Consider the following 14,807-nt stretch of genomic DNA (forward strand, 5'->3'; position numbering starts at 1 on the left):
TCAATCGTCTCATTTTCTCCTTTTTTTAATCCCACTCAGGAATCCACACGATGGAATGCAGAGAGGAAGTGAAGCCGCTGCATCTCCACCAGCGTCCTGCCTGGATGCTGCACTCAACCATGGGTACCAGGTTATATAATCCACGCTCTGTCTGAAAGGCCGGGACCCTCCTGGCACCTCGGGGTACTGAGGCCCCCACCTCGGCCTGAGTCGGGGCCAGGAGGAGCTGGGGACAAGCGGCCTTTGTCTCCTCCACGCCCCCCAGGAGCGACATGTGCAGCGCAACCTTCTAATCCTGTCTAATCTGGACACGGCGGAGCATCTGGAGATAGGGATATGGCTAATCTCACACATGGAGGCGCAGGGCGCTTTGCTGAGGCAGGCAGAAAAAGGGATGGATCTGAGCCCGGATGACGGGGGGAGGGGGGGTGAGGGTTGAATAGACGGAAATAAAAAGATCGAAAGGTTGGATTTTGAATGACGCAGGAGTTCAGACTCATCCAGGTCCCGATCGGGAAGTAGAAGCAGGAGAAGCAAAACTACTTACTGTGTCCTGCCCGCAAGGAGGCAGGCGTTCTGTGGATGGCGACAGGCACAGTGTGGTGATGTTTGTTTCCGTGGGAGAGGTGGTGGTGGTGGTGGAGGCTCTCCGCGGCCCCGGGCTCCGATCCCGCCACAGAGCCCAGGGCCACGGCGCCGACCCACAGGGCCAGGTGGGTGAGCAGAGAGGGGTTCCGGTGCAGGAGCTCCCCGACGGACCTCCGGGGGCTTCTCAGTGTCCTCCAGCCTCCGGACATCTTCAGGTTGGGTCCTCAGAGCGCTGGACGGCCCATGGCGTCGACCGTGCCAAACGGAGCCCAATGCCAAAACCAACCCAGGTCCAAACGGGTCAACACAGGAAGGGAAAGGAAGACGGCAAAATGTCGGCTCTGGGAAACAATGTGATAATAAGCGGAACCCCGGTGTCGTTTCCTCCACGGAGTCAGGGAATCCAGACGGGAGCCCAGAGGCACAAAGCAGGACGGTCATTCATCACACGGCAAAACGCAAAAACATTCACTCAAGAAACCTGAACGAGCTCCAACGTCAGCGGAGGGATCTCCTCCTGCTCCTCTTCCTGCTCCTCCTGCTCCTCCTGCTCCTCCTGCTCCTCCTGCTCCTCCTGCTCCTGGTGACGGTTCACAATGCCAAGCACCTCATCCCCGTTATTCCACAAAACCAGCCGGTGCAAGGAAAAGTGAGAGCAGGCATCTTTCAAAAAGGAGCTGCACACAGTTGATATCTTCAGGAAAGGAGAGGGTGGAGGAGGTGGAGCGGAGCGTTCCCTCCGATCCCATCCAGCACCGCTGGGTCCGGGGCTGATCTGCGAGCGGCGGACTGAGCGGAGAGCGCTCCCACGCCTTCCCATCCGGAGATCTGCGCTCGGCAGCACCTGACGGAGAGAGAGACCGAGCTCATGCGCTCAGACAGGAGGCAATGGAGGAGAGTGGAGGAGGGGGTGGAGGAGGAGCCAGCCGGAGGGGGGGGGGGGGGGGGGCTATGCAAATGAGAGCATCCACACAGCGAATCACTGGAGCCTGAGAACATTGCAGAGGAAGAGACTGTTTAAGCAGAAGAGGAGGAGGACAGAGGCTGAGGCTGCCTCGCTGCTACACACGCTGAGGTGGAGCAAAGAGATGGAGGGAAGCTAAACTGGAAAACCGCAGGGTGGAGGTCGGGCATGCAGTCTGTCCTTTCTTTTCCAAACCTCCTTTCCGCTCCGCCTGCTCCCCTCTTTACCTCAGTGAATTAGGGGATGAGGCGTCCTGTGGAGGTGAAGACCTGAGGTCCAGCGGTGCCCCCCACCCCCACCCCACCCCCACCCTAACCCCTCCTCAGGTTTACACGCTAGAGCTGCAACAATGCTCACACACACACACACACACTAACACACACATATACACACACACACACACACACACACACATAGATTTACACAGACAGACAGACAGACAGACACAGATTCACACAGACAGACAGACAGACAGACAGACAGACACACAGATTCCCACGGACAGACAGACCGACAGACAGACAGACATAGATTCACACAGACAGACAGACAGACAGACAGACAGACAGATTCACACAGACAGACAGACAGACAGACAGACAGACAGACAGACAGACAGATTCACACAGACAGACAGACAGACAGACAGACAGAACTGGCATTTGAGAAGCATGCACGGAGGCTGCTGGACGTGGGCGTGTCCTCGCTGCTCATGAAAGAGCCTTTTGTGGGTGTGTTACGCTTCCTCTGAAGGGGATGAGGACAACATGTCAACGCTCAGCTGATAAACACCATCCACTCGGTTTTGGGGCGGTGCACAAAGCTCTGGTTCCAGTTCCGCAGCATCAATCCCATCTACACCCAACGTCCCAAACAGAAAGTCTCTGCTCAACACCAACGGAACAAAAACATTCTTTTTGGTGGCAACAATCGCAATCGAATAATGGGGAAAATACTAAAGCTGCTTCACACAGGAACTCAGGACAATGTCCAGATAATCAGGTGTGGACATTGTCTGGAGTTTCCTTTTGTCCACCTGGAAATACTGTGTTTGGTTTCGACGAGGGGCGGAGCCTGCAGGAGGCAGGACGTGACACGGCGGCGCTGCAGAGTCGGAGCGCACCCAAGATGGGGGACGAGGCTCCCGACCGGTCACTAATTGTGACTTTTTTGCCGTTGATACTCCACGATTTCTGACGTATCTGCAATATCAAGGAGGAAGTGGAACGGATTTTAAAGGAAAGCAGAAAGGAGTACGCAGCAGCTGCGCCGCCTGCACCCACATCCCACCGGAGAAGAAAAGCTGCAGCGTTGTGGATCCGTCAAGAGAGACATCATCAACACGCGACACGCCCACCCAGGAATTCTCCAGACAATCACCTGCTCTGTTCACACAAAGCGCTCAGTTGGATGTTACACAGACGTTGTACCAGGGAGCTGGCTGGGTCAGTCCTCTGCAACCGATTCAGACATTGGGGTTGACACGGTGCATGTGTGAAAGCAGCTTAAGAGTAAATGAAGAAGGTTTTATTCCGATGAAATGAGTCTGATTTTAGAAACTTGAGGGAACCAGAGAGCCCAGCCCGGCGTCCGCTTGATGATCTGCACATGCAGGACAGACGAGGACAGACGCTGCAGACGTTCTCACCTTGGAGGATCTTGGTGAAGCCTCCAGAACTCAGCAGCACTGAACCACAGAGCTTCCAACACGTGTTTACAACTCAATAATAATCAGCGTCGCAATCTGCGTAATTAGGGCTAATAAAGCAATCTATCAGGCCAAGTACGCAAACTTCACTTACTGCACCTCAAACACTTCTTCCATAGAGAAGAAGAATGAAGAGAATGCAGATGCAAACAGACTTCCAGGAGGAGGAAACATGCAGCACATTCACATTATCATGTTGTGTTCAATGGGAATCAGGTGCCTCTGAACATGCCCGAAGAAAAAAAAAAAGGCAGCGCCGAGCCAATACGGAGCCTGCTTCACCTTGGTTGCTTGTTAAGGGTTGCCCCCAAGTGGGGAAAGTAAGCATTGCATGAGAGGCTCATGGCTTCATCACAGCCAACATCGGCAGCTCATTTCCAAACTGTGGAGAAGAAACACATTAAGGGTTATCACTTCATGAACAGAATGCGAGCGTCTGCAGCACATGGCGGGGCGTGGCCGCTCAGCCCCCGCGGGTCTCGTGAGCAGACAGCGGCTGCAGTGGATTCATGGCTTCAAGTTTCCTGACAGTTTCCCAAAGGGAAGAGAGAAGGTAAATCCAGCAAATCACATCTAGTCTAACACCTGGCAGCTCTCCACAAACGCTGCTTTAATGGTGAATACGATGGATAAGTGAGAAGATGGAGACTAACATATGAACGGGCGTCCGGGAGCCGAGGCCCCGCCCTGGTTCTGGGACCGTGAGGACCCAGGATTCCGCCAGATGAGGCCGTTGCCGCAGGGAAGACCAGGGAAATAAGTGCAGAAATTCCAATTCAGCACTTGAACTTCCCCGACGAGGGCTGTGGCTGCGTTGTTATGGTGATGTGTTGTGATGAGTCTCAGGAGTCGGAGGAGATCCACTTGGCGGAGAGCTAAAAATATCTGCTCTTCTTCTCCTTCTTGTCCATTTGTGGCCTGAAGGACCCAACGCATCTGTCACTTTGGGTTTTTTCTGCCTCAGGCTCTAAATTTCACTTGTTTCATGTTTTTCTTTCCCCAAAGCGGAAAAACAAGGAGACGGAGAAAGAAAATAAGAACAAACAAAGGAAAAGGAAGGAAAATTCAAAGGGAGCGAGAGAGGAGGAGGAGCTCTAGGAGGTAGGAGACAGACTAGGAGATAGGAGACAGACTAGGAGGTAGGAGACAGTCTAGGAGATAGGAGACAGACTAGGAGGTAGGAGACAGACTAGGAGGTAGGAGACAGTCTAGGAGGTGGGAGACAATCAAGGAGATAGGAGACAGACTAGGAGGTAGGAGACAGACTAGGAGGTAGGAGACAGACTAGGAGGTGGGAGACAATCAACGAGATAGGAGACAGACTAGGAGGTAGGAGACAGTCTAGGAGGTAGGAGACAATCTAGGAGGTAGGAGACATGTCGGAGGTAGGAGACAATCAAGGAGATAGGAGACAGACTAGGAGGTAGGAGACAGTCTAGGAGGTAGGAGACAGTCTAGGAGGTAGGAGACAATCAAGGAGATAGGAGACAGACTAGGAGGTAGGAGACTGTCTCGGAGGTAGGAGACAGTGTCGGAGGTAGGAGACAATCAAGGAGATAGGAGACAGACTAGGAGGTAGGAGACAGTCTAGGAGGTAGGAGACATGTCGGAGGTAGGAGACAATCAAGGAGATAGGAGACAGACTAGGAGGTAGGAGACAGTCTAGGAGGTAGGAGACATGTCAGAGGTAGGAGACAGACAGGGAGGTAGGAGACAGTCTAGGAGGTAGGAGACAGTCTAGGAGGTAGGAGACAGTCTAGGACAGGGCTGGATTAACTGTTTGGTTGAAGTAGACCCTTCTCCTGGTGACTTGAATGTCAAGTGTTGAAACCGTGCATTTCCAGACTTTCCTTCAGATGAGCTTCTCTTCTTCAGCTGAGCTTCTCTTCTTCAGCTGAGCTTCTCTTCTTCAGCTGAGCTTCTCTTCTTCAGCTGAGCTTCTCTTCTTCAGCTGAGCTTCTCTTCTTCAGCTGAGCTTCTCTTCTTCAGCTGAGCTTCTCTTCTTCAGATGAGCTTCTCTTCTTCAGCTGAGCTTCTCTTCTTCAGCTGAGCTTCTCTTCTTCAGCTGAGCTTCTCTTCTTCAGCTGAGCTTCTCTTCTTCAGCTGAGCTTCTCTTCTTCAGCTGAGCTTCTCTTCTTCAGCTGAGCTTCTCTTCTTCAGCTGAGCTTCTCTTCTTCAGCTGAGCTTCTCTTCTTGTCGCTGCTCGTCGTTGTCACTTCATATCTGCTTTGAAGTCATTTATTCAAGTTGAAGCTCTGACACGGTGACGCAGCGTTCAGGCTGAACACATTTGTTTTGTTTCCTCATTTTCTTCCTCGTATGGGAAATGAAAAAGGTGAAATATCTGGGAGAAGGGGAGAGGAGGATCTTCTGTTTCTTTTCATTTGTTTTCTACTCCTATGAAACCAACATCTGAAACCCGACCAAGGGAGTGTCCCGTTCCGTCTTGGATGGATGGAGCCGCCCTCCCTCCGCTGCGCGTCCCCGTTCCTCTGTCTCCAAACAAAACCAATAAAAACAGAGTGTGTTGTTTTTATATTAGATGTATTTGTTTTCCTATGTCTCCTAATTGAAGGAAACAAAATCCCGTGTGTCCCTCGTCGCGCACGTCTCCCCGTTCTCTCCGTTGCTGTGGGACTTCCAGTAAAAACTGGATGTTTTTGTGTAAAAACTTTACTTGTAAATAATAAATCCTGCACTTCTGGAACACGGATATTTTCTCAGACACCCCCTGTCTCAGGATCCACAGAGCCATCGGTAGCCTGCCCCGCCCTCCGCACTCCGTGTCCCAGCTGATGGAGGCTGATGCTCCATCAAGAGATTCAAGAGATTTATTTGTCACCAGTCAGTACAACAGGATGTGACATGTAGGGCTGCGTCAGTGGTGACAGGAAGAAACAAAACGCTGCTGTTCTGGTGTTACGTTATTAATTATGACTCAAGACCATGTCCCTGTCTATTCAATGGTCTGTGGGCCAGACCAGGGACCGTAGCTTGCCCATGACTGGTCTAGGAGACAGTCGAGGAGGTAGAACACAGACCTTGGGGTCCTTCTGGTATGTTGTGGTGGAAACCAGGTGGAGCAGCCGTCAGAACTACCTTCATTCTTTGGTGCATAGATTGAACAAGGTGGTGTAAACATTCCTCAGAGGTTTTGTTCCATATTGACTTTACACCATCACACAGTTGCTAAAGCTTTGTGTGCTGCACCTCCATGATGCCAAGCTCCCGTTGCACCACCTCCCAAAGCCGCTCTACTGGACTGACATGTGGTGAGGGTGGAGGGCAAGCTCCCGTTGCACCACCTCCCAAAGCCGCTCTACTGGATTGACATGTGGTGAGGGTGGAGGCCAAGCTCCCATTGCACCACCTCCCAAAACCGCTCTACTGGATTGACATGTGGTGAGGGTGGAGGCCAAGCTCCCATTGCACCACCTCCCAAAGCCGCTCTACTGGATTGACATGTGGTGAGGGTGGAGGCCAAGCTCCCATTGCACCACCTCCCAAAGCCGCTCTACTGGATTGATATGTGGTGAGGGTGGAGGCCGTTGGAGAACAGTCAACTCATCGTCATGTTGAAGAAACCACTTTGAGATGCTTTGAGCTTTGTGACGTGCTGCATTATCCTGCTGGAAGTAGCATCACAAGATGCTGCCCTGTGCTCATTATGGGATGGACATGCTCAGCAGCAACACTCAGGTACGATGTGGCCTTTAAACCATGCTCAGCTGGTACTAAGGGCCCAAAATGTGGCAAGACAATATCCCCCGCACCATTACACCACCAGCACCACCAGCACCACCAGCACCACCAGCAGCACCACCAACCTGAACCCTTGACAGCAGGCAGGATGGAGCCATGCCTTCATGTTTTTTACACCACATTCTGCTCCGACCATGTGACGGTGGCAGCTGAAATGGAGACTCATCAGACCAGGCAACGTGTTTACAATCTTCTATTCCTCCATTGTTGGTGCCTGAGTTTCCTGTTGTGAGCTGACAGGAGCAGCACCCGGTGTGGTCTTCTGCTGCTGTAGCCCATCTGCTTCAAGGTTCCACGTGTTGTGCCTTCACAGATGCTATTCTGCAAACCTTGGTTGTAACCGGTGCTTATTTGAGTGACTGTTTCCTTTCTATCGTCTGGAACCAGTCTGCCCGTTCTCCTCTGACCTCTGACCTCAACCAGGCGTTTTCGTCCACACAACTGCCGCTCACTGGATGTTTTCTCTTTTTGGGACCGTTCTCTATAAAGCCCAGAGATGGTTGTGCGTGAAAATCCCAGTAGGTCAGCAGTTTCTGAAATGCCATGCCATGTTCAAAGTCATTTAAATCCCCTTTCTTCCCCGTTCTGATGCTGGGTTTGAACCTCACCATGTCTACTTGCCTCCTGACACATGGGCGTCATCATGGCGTGTGGGCGACGTCATTGTGTGTAGGCCTCGTCATGGCACATGGGTGTCATCATGGCCCTTGGGTGTCATCATGGTGTGTAGGCTTCTTCATGGCACGTGGGTGTCGTCATGGTGTGTGGCCGTCGTCATGGCCTGTGGGCGTCGTCATGGCACGTGGGCGTCGTCATGGCATGTGGGCGTCGTCATGGCATGTGGGCGTCATCATGGCATGTGGGCGTCATCATGGCACGTGGGCGTCGTCATGGCGTGTGGGCGTCATCATGGCATGTGGGCGTCGTCATGGTGTGTAGGCGTCATCATGGCACGTGGGCGTCGTCATGGCATGTGGGCATCATCATGGCATGTGGGCGTCATCATGGCACGTGGGCGTCGTCATGGCGTGTGGGCGTCATCATGGCATGTGGGCGTCGTCATCGTGTGTAGGCATCATCATGGCACGTGGGCCTCGTCATGGCGTGTGGGCGTCATCATGGCGTGTGGGCGTTGTCATTGTGTGTAGGCTTCGTCATGGTGTGTAGGCGTCATCATGGCACGTGGGCGTCGTCATGGCGTGTGGGCGTCGTCATGGTGTGTAGGCGTCATCATGGCACGTGGGCGTCGTCATGGCACGTGGGTGTCGTCATGGCATGTGGACGTCGTCATGGCACATGGGCGTCATCATGGCACATGGGCGTCGTCATGGCGTGTGGGCGTCATCATGGCGTGTGGGCTTCGTCATGGCACATGGCCGTCGTCATGGCACGTGGGCGTGGTCATGGTGTGTGGCCGTCGTGATGGTGCATGGGCGTTGTCATGGCACACGGGCAACGTCATGGCACGTGGGCGTTGTCATGGGATGTGGGTGTCGTCATGGTGTGTGCGTTGTCAAAGCACGTGGGCGTCGTCATGGCGTGTGGACGTCGTCATTGCACATGGGCGTCGTCATGGTACATAGCGTCATCATGGCGCGTGGGCGTCGTCATGGCGTGTGGGCGGTCAGCCATATTGTATCTGCCACAATATTTTTGGCAACATGGAGGCATGTTGGTAAACTTGTCAAAACAAAATGATCCGTAGCTCGTGATATGTTGGTGAATTGTCTTCAAACTTTCTTTCCCTGCAGAGTGTTTCTAAACATGGGGCTCAGGGACCACCACAGGGTCGGGTAAGAGGTGCAGCACAACGATGAATAGTTCAACTTAACACTGTTATTATATTTAAATGAGAGAACCGTGAGGACTGGTTGGATCCTAGTTTCACTGTTATCTCTCTCACAACAGCAGAGACACATCATGCATCCACCTGTCCATCCATCCATCTGTCCATGCATCCACCCGTCCACCCGTCCATCCATCCACCCGTCCATCTCTGCCTCTCTCCCCTCTGAGTCTCTGCTCTCCAAGCGGGTCAAGGACGTCCTCCGTGTCCCTCAGGAGTCTGGACCAGTCGACCGTCCTGCAGCAAACTGGGACGGCAGAGATTTGAAGGAACAATCCATCTGCGTCTGGATGAGGTGATGAAGTATTTATAGACCATGGGCTCCACCTTCTTCATCTTCATCTTCCTCTTCAATCTCTTCTCTTCCCTGACCCTGATTGTCAGAATGCAGCGAAATGAGGCGTAAGAAAAGGCCCCTCCGCGGGGCCCCTCCGCGGGGCCGCTCAGCAGAAGAGCGCCTGACTGCGGTGACAGAAAAGATCTTTTTTAAAGTCAGAGGTGTTTCCAGTCGGACTCTGAGGAGTCGCATAACAACACGTGTTGGTTGAACGTGTTCATCTCCTGTAGAGAACTACCCAGCATGCAGCGGGACGCCCACCTCACCCAGAAAGGAGAAGACGGCTGCTCCGCCCTGTTTGGTTGTGGTTGCATCCCGGTCATGGTTAAGAGGAGGACCTGCTGGGGAACATTGTGTGACCTGATTCTCATCTGACAACTGTTGTGGTTTTCTCACCAACTGACTGAGGCTGATGGAGACAAATGTCACATGAGGCTCCACAGCATTTGACCACAGCAGAACCACGCCTACACCAGCTGGACTCCAACCTCCACCTGCTGCTGGGGAGGCGTAGAACCATTGCGGGTTCAGTCAAGAGATCACCACCATCATCAGCTCCATCCGGTTCTGGATCCTTCAACAACCACCCATCTCCACTAGTATCAGGTTCCATCTCCACCCCCCTCCACCCCCGCAGCACGCACCTCCACCCATCTCCACCAGTATCAGGCTCCATCTCCACCCCCCCCAACCCAGCATCATCCACTTCCACCCATCTCCACCCCTCTCCGCCAGTATCAGTCCTCCAGAAGGAGCTCTAACGGCCGTGGTCTCCATCACCCGCAGCCGAGAAGATCTAAAGCGCCTCTTCTTCTCCACCCTTCTTCTCCTCCACCTGTTTGATCAAGTCCGTACAGATTGAATCGTCTGTAATCACTGAACATCATCTCATCTTCATGTAAACATCCAAAGCCAACGTTTCCTCGCTGTGATCACATCCCATCGGAGGGAATTTAACCGTCGCTCTGGGATGAAGTGATATGAGTTTGAATCCCCCCGGAGCGACTTACAGCCACGTTGCAGCATCCCTCAGCGGGAGCAAACGGGGACCTGGTTTCCATGACAACGGCCAACACACGGCTCCTTTCCTTCTCCTGGCACAGAAACCCACTAAGGGCCCGTTATCCAATCGGAACGGAGGAACCACGCGACATAATTAGGACACAAGGTCCACTCCTCACCCCTTCTATGACCAGTGGAGGTGGGAAGGAAAGTAGGGAGAGAGAGACAGAGAGACAGAGAGACAGAGAGAGAGAGAGACAGACAGAGAGAGACAGAGACAGAGAGAGAGAGAGAGACAGAGAGACAGAGAGAGAGACAGTTGACGTGTCGTTGCGGTTGACGTCTCATGTGGTTGACGTGTCGATGCGGTTGACGTGTCATTGCTGTTGACGTGTTGTTGCGGTTGACGTGTCGTTGTGGTTGACGTCTCATGCGGTTGACGTGTCGTTGCGGTTGACGTCTCATGTGGTTGACGTGTCGTTGCGGTTGACGTGTCGTTGCTGTTGACGTGTTTTTGCGGTTGACGTCTCATGTGGTTGATGTGTCGATGCGGTTGACGTGTCATTGCTGTTGACGTGTTGTTGCGGTTGACGTCTCATGCGGTTATCGTGTCGTTGCGGTTGACGTCTCATGTGGTTGACGTGTCGTTGCGGTTGACGTGTCGTTGCTGTTGACGTTTTTTTGCGGTTGACGTCTCATGCGGTTGATGTGTCGTTGCGGTTGACGTGTCATTGCTGTTGACGTGTTGTTGCGGTTGACGTCTCGTTGCGGTTGACGTCTCATGCGGTTGACGTGTCATTGCGGTTGACGTGTCGTTGCGGTTGACGTGTCACTGCGGTTGATGTGTTGTTGCGGTTGATGTGTTGTTGCGGTTGATGTGTCGTTGCGGTTGACGTGTCGTTGCGGTTGACGTCTCATGCGGTTGACGTGTCGTTGCGGTTGACGTCTCATGCGGTTGACGTGTCGTTGCGGTTGACGTGTCGTTCCGGTTGACGTCTCATGCGGTTGACGTCTCGTTGCGGTTGACGTCACGTTGCGGTTGACTTCTCGTTGCGGTTGATGTCACGTTGCGGTTGACTTCTCGTTGCGGTTGATGTCACGTTGCGGTTGACTTCTCGTTGCGGTTGATGTCACGTTGCGGTTGATGTCATGTTGCGGTTGACGTCTCGTTGCGGTTGACGTCACGTTGCGGTTGACTTCTCGTTGCGGTTGACTTCTCGTTGCGGTTGACGTCACGTTGCAGTTGACTTCTCGTTGCGGTTGATGTCACGTTGCGGTTGACTTCTCGTTGCGGTTGATGTCACGTTGCGGTTGATGTCACGTTGCGGTTGACTTCTCGTTGCGGTTGATGTCACGTTGCGGTTGATGTCACGTTGTGGTTGACGTCACGTTGCCACGTCACTGAGGAGGCAGAGCCGCACACTTCCTGTGGTTGTTGTTGTTGTTTTTGTTATTGTTCCCACACAGGTGGAGCAGGGTGGGGTCGGGCGTGGTCACTGTGGAGCTTTGAGCCATTTACAAAATATTCAACTTTCAAGGTAAAGCAGTTTTCTCGGAGGAACAAATCGAAAGTAAAGAAATCCATTGTCATAGAAACATATATATTATGGGAATTCCCAAGATAACACACACACACACACACACACACACACACACACACATTGTGTGTGTGTGTGTGTGTGTGTGTATATGTGTGTGTGTATATGTGTGTGTGTATATGTGTGTGTATATGTGTGTGTGTGTGTGTGTGTGTGTAAGTGGGTCAGACTGGAACTCAGTGGACATTACCAAGTAGATGATGTGACTCCAGTGCATCACACAACCAGAGAATACAGTAAAGTACACAGAGGGTTAAAGTACACAGAGTGTTAAAGTACACAGAGGGTTAAAATACATAGAGGGTTAAGTACACAGAGGGTTAAAGTACACAGTGTGTCAAAGTACACAGAGTGTTAAAGTACACAGTGTGTCAAAGTACACAGTGTGTCAAAGTACACAGAGTGTTAAAGTAAACAGAGTGTTAAAGTACACAGTGTTAAAGTACACAGAGTGTTAAAGTACACAGAGTGTTAAAGTACACAGAGTACTAGATGCAGCACACCTTTGTTTCGGTGTCTGATCTTCATCCATTGAGGTCACACATGAGAGACCAGCTCCTCTGTTCTCTTGGTACAGTACTAACGTGGTTGTCACGGCGCCTGGGGCCCGGGGCCCAGACGGGCGGGGGGGGGGCATCCGGGCGAGGGCCAGATCGCCTCGCGTCCCACCCTCGGTCGCCACGACGACCCTGCGACGACCCACTTTAGGCTCCGCCCGGTCAGCGCTCTGCCTGTCGCTGTGCGTTATCGTCGCCACGGGAGCGGCCGGTACGCCCCCCTCACAACCAGACCATAATAAGCCAGGCACGCCGCCACTCGCTCGGCCACACAACTTCACTTATTTATTCAACCTGAATCTCATTCAAAGGGCCAATCTCCATTGATGCAAAGGCCACATTTGGCCCCCGGGCCGCAGGTTGAATAGCCTCGTTTGTACAGTCTGATTCACATCTGGGCCACGAGCTGCAGCTTCCTGTTCCACACAGCAGAACAGTACGAAGATGAACATCATCATCATCATCATCATCATCATCATCTATGAATATGATCAAATAATCAATTATTATGATTATTATGATTACAGTCATTATAATAATGATAATAACAGCATCAGGTGGTTTCTCTGCACTCAGTGTTTGTTCAGTTTTATGTGGAAATAAATAAATAAAATACATTCCAACAGCTTGGGAACAGAACCCAAGAGGAAAACTGCAGTCATTTAGTGGAAAGTTGAAATCGTTGAAGAAAGCAGAGAAAATGTCTCCTCATGGAGGCGCTGGAAGCAGGACAACAACCTTCACATCAAACTCAGAAGGATGTGAAGAACCGTAAAAGAGCTCTTCAGCTTTTTAAAAGCTCCTGGTTCAACCCTTTGACTGGGATCAGTCCCCTCCTTTAGAAAACACCACGTGCACCATCTGCCAACAACCAATCAAAACAACTGATTCACGTCCAAGTATTTCATCCTTACCGAGGAAATATTTTACTGTAACGTTCATCTCCGCTCTTCCGTTGTAGTTCCTCTGCAGCTCCAGCAGGTGGCGCCACCAGCTGATGTTACAGAGCGATACGAGGTCGTTGCTCAGAAATAAGTGAACGCTGCTGCTGCTGCTGCCGACCAATCAGAACGCAGGATTCACCGAGTTATGGAAAATAATTTTACAAGAAAATATTGAAACATCAAGAGAGAAACACAAGATGAGACTGATGAGACAGACAGAGGCAGGGAGACAGACAGACAGAGGCAGTGAGACAGACAGAGGGAAGGAGACAGACAGAGGCAGGGAGACAGACAGAGGGAGGGAGACAGACAGAGGCAGGGAGACGGACAGAGGGAGGGAGACAGACAGAGGCAGGGAGACAGACAGTAATAGTAGTAGTAGTAGTGTAGTCAAGTCAAGTCAAACTTTATTTATAAAGCACATTTCGTACCAGGGCAACACATTGTACAAAGAAATTCAATCAAAGAAAGAACATAGTTGTCAACTGGTTGTTTCATATGATGCCCCTGAAACAACAGCAACAACAGCAACAACAGCAACAACAGCAACAACAGCAACAACAGCAACAACAGCAATAAGAGCAAAGGCAACTGCAACCGCAGTAGTACTCTTGCGGGACTACAGTAGTAGCAGTATATAATTGTCATACAAGTAGTATAGTAGTGGTAGTAGTAGTAGTTTGGGTTATCTCCCAAACAGGAGCCTTTCTGTGTGGAGTTTGCATGTTCTCCCCGTGCTCACATGGGGTTTCCTCCACCTCACGTCAGTAAAAACATGCACCATCATGGTCTGACCAGCGATGGACACTTATCACCTGGTCCCCGGGCGCGTCCACGTACGCTGCCCACTGCTCCTGGCTGTGGCACCGGAGGAAGGACAAGCCAGGATGGTTCAATGCAGAGGAACCATTTCACCGGCACCATCAAGCATGTGCATGTGTGTGTGTGTGTGCAAGCATGTGTTGTGGTGTGGTGTGTGACGATTAAAGACTGTTTCTTCTGTTTCTTCTTTCTAGTAGTAGTATATAGAAGTAGTAGTAGTAGTATATAATAGTAGTGGTATATAGTAGTAGCAGTATATAGTAGTAGTAGTATAGTAGTAGTCTAGTAGTAGTAGTATATAGTAGTAGTAGAAGGATATAGTAATAGTAGTAATAGTAGTAGTCGTATAGTAGTAGTGTATTAGTTGTAGTATGATAGTATTAGTAGTACTGATTGACAGCATACTTTTTGACAGATCCTTCAGATGAACCCTGACGTCCTGGGCTGCGAAGCATGAATATGGACAAAGAGGGACATTGTGGAACATAGAGAGACATAGAGAGACATAAAGAGACAGAGTTACAGAGTTCTATAGAGTGACCTAGAGGGACATAAAGAGACATAAAGAGAGAGGTGTGTTGAATTCCCTGATCTGAACCGCAGACGGAGCAGACAGTGGGGCCCAGGTTCCTGTCTCCTGGACAGAAGAACTACCTCCCCCACCTCCCACTGCACCCAC

At 51.5% G+C, this 14,807-nt stretch overlaps 1 protein-coding gene across 4 annotated transcripts in view; it reads right to left on the reverse strand.

Moving 5' to 3' along the window:
* LOC307242258 (neurexin-1a-like) overlaps positions 1-14,807 on the reverse strand; it is a gene marked incomplete at its 3' end in the record, with an annotated part of 222,905 nt that overhangs the window by 76,434 nt on the left and 131,664 nt on the right. The window lies entirely within an intron of this gene.

The sequence above is a fragment of the Zeus faber genome, assembly GCF_960531495.2.
Source record: "Zeus faber genome assembly, chromosome: 16".
Lineage (NCBI taxonomy): Eukaryota > Metazoa > Chordata > Actinopteri > Zeiformes > Zeidae > Zeus > Zeus faber.